Source organism: Castor canadensis, chromosome 4 (genome assembly GCF_047511655.1).
Source record: "Castor canadensis chromosome 4, mCasCan1.hap1v2, whole genome shotgun sequence".
Lineage (NCBI taxonomy): Eukaryota > Metazoa > Chordata > Mammalia > Rodentia > Castoridae > Castor > Castor canadensis.
In genome coordinates this window covers 84,956,097-84,959,044 of record NC_133389.1, presented here as the reverse complement: position 1 = coordinate 84,959,044, position 2,948 = coordinate 84,956,097, and positions in this window count along the sequence as shown.

Sequence of the window (2,948 nt, the reverse complement as noted above, 5' to 3'; positions counted from 1 at the left end):
GCTTCGTGGTACCGCGGTTCCCCCACAGACAAGCCTGGGCCAGAGCAGCATAGCCCCCTGGACAGACTGACCTCCACCCAGGAAAAAAAGAGAAACTAAGTAATAAGCAGTAAGAACAGTTAAGACACGCTGGAAAGAGGGTGGGGCGCCCTGAGCGCTGAAGATTGGGGAAAGGGAATCCTTCCTGGGACTGTAAATAAACAAGCCGGGGGGCCAGAGAGCCTCTGGCGGAAGCGGTGTGTGCACCCAGCAACCAGGAGTGGGGAAGCTTGTGAGAGGAGGGAAGACCCACTTCCCACATGAACTGTAAACAAACATGGCAGCCGGCAGGAGCAGCAGCACCACCCAGTAAGCAGAAGCAGGAAAGCTTCTGAAAGTGGCAGTGGGAGGAAATCTTCAGAGGAGAGGGGGGAAGACCCACCTCCCACATGAACTGTAAATAAACACACAGGCCTGACAACGCGGGGGCAGTGTCACCTTTCCTAGTGCTTGGAAAGGGGAAAGCCTGTAGCAGAGGCTCCTGCACAGGAGAACACTGAGCAAACAAAGCCTGTGGGACCAGGTGAGTGCTAGCTCACCCCTGAGATCTGCATAAATAACGCCACCAGCTACAGGCTGAGAGAAGCAGGCAGGCAAGCCACAGTTGCAGATACCACTTTCAGAACTGTCTCCAGATGCTTTTTTTCTTTTTCTCCCTACCTTTGATGAGAGAACAACCGAATTACACCTGCAAGCTGAAAAACTTACTGAAACTGTATTCATTTGAACTGGGGACACTTGGTGGGGCTATTTTGTGTGTGTGTTTGTGTGTGTGTGTGTGTGTGTGTGTGTGTGTGAGTGAGTGTGTAATTTTATTCTATTTTATGCATCCCCTTTGATGAGACAACTACAGAACAACATCTGAGGCACCAACTCCAGGACTGGAGATTGAGACGGACACCCAAATTATTAAGACTGAAACTGCATTGCATATAAACTTGGAAGTTTTTTTTTTTTAATTTACTATTTTCCATTTTATTTTAATTCATTTTTATATATAGATATTACTTTCATTTACTTATTTTTTATTTTTTTCATCTTTGATTTTCAATCCTCTCTCTGTCTCTCTAATGTCTGTTCAGCTTACTGTCGATTAGTACACTAACACTCCCTGTTTATACCTTTGAAACTCTCTTGTCTGATACCTTGTTCGGCTTTCTCCTTCTTGTCTGTATATTTGTTTTCCCCTTTTCTTTAACTTCTTGCTTTCCATCTCCGCTCACTCTTCCATTCTAAATATTACCATTGTTATTATTACAAGCTAGAAAATACTTAATTACACACAGTACAAGGACAGTAACAACACCAAGGACAATGACGGGAAGACAGAAAAAACAGGGAAACCAGTTTCCCCACAGCAAAAAATTAGTACAGGAACCAGAGGGGAATGAAGAGAACAGAAACTCAGATCCAGACTCCAACAAAATGAAAATAAACCATGCCAAAGGACCCAATGAAGCCCACAAGAATAATTTAAAAGAAGACATACTACAAATACTCAATGAGAATTTTATAGAGATGATACTGGATAGGGTCAACTGAAATGTACAGGAGACACTCAAGAAATTCCAAGACAATAAAAATAGAGAATTTGAAAAAGCAAAAGAAGAAATAAAGGAAACCATAGAAGCACTGAATAAACACCAAAGTGAAAGAGAGAACACAATGAATAAATGGATAAATGAACTCAGGACAAAAATAGACAACAATAAAGAAGAAAACCGCCAGGATATGGAAAACCTCAGAAAAAAGAACGAAACAGAACTGCAAAACAAAACGGAAGGCCAATCCAGCAGAATAGAACAAACAGAAGACAGAATCTCAGAACTTGAAGATGAAATGGTAATTAAAGGAAAAACCGAAGAACTATTAATTAAACAACTCAAGACCTGTGAAAAGAAAATGCAAGAACTCACTGACTCCATCAAAAGACCAAACTTGAGAATCATGGGCATCAAAGAAGGAGAAGAGGTGCAAGCAAAGGGAATGCGTAATATATTCAACAAAATAATAACGGAAAATTTCCCAAATCTAGAGAAAGATATTCCCATACAGATGCAAGAGGCCTCGAGGACACCAAACAGACCAGATGAAAATAGAACTACTCCACGACATATCGTCATTAAAACAACAAGTTCAGAAACTAAGGAAAGAATATTGAAGGCTGTAAGAGAGAAAAAACAAGTAACATACAAAGGTAAACCCATCAAAATCACAGCAGACTTCTCAACAGAAACATTAAAAGCAAGAAGAGCGTGGGGTGAGATCTTCCAGGCACTGAATGAAAATAACTTCAACCCCAGGATACTCTACCCAGCAAAGCTATCATTCAAAATAGATGGAGCAATAAAAGTCTTCCATGATAAGCAGAAACTAAAACAATATGTGACCACAAAGCCACCATTACAAAAGATTCTGCAAGAGATCCTGCACACAGAAAGTGACACCCAACTTAACCATGGAAAGGCAGGCAGCACCAAACCACAGGATAAGAAAAAGCAAGACAGTCGAGAGTAACATCAAGTTAGGTACACACAATCAAACCTTCAAACAACTAAGACAACTAAATGGCAGGAATCACCACATACCTATCAGTACTAACGCTTAATGTTAATGGACTTAATTCACCCATCAAAAGACACCGTTTGACAAAATGGATTAAAAAAGAAGATCCAACAATTTGTTGCTTACAGGAGACTCATCTCACCGACAGAAATAAGCATATGCTTAGGATGAAAGGCTGGAAGAAGATTTACCAAGCCAATGGCCCCCGAAAACAAGCAGGAGTAGCAATACTTATCTCTGACAAAGTAGACTTCAAACCTACATTGATCAAACGAGATAAAGAAGGACATTCCATACTAATAAAAGGGGAAATAGACCAAAAGGAAATAATAATCATCAATCTG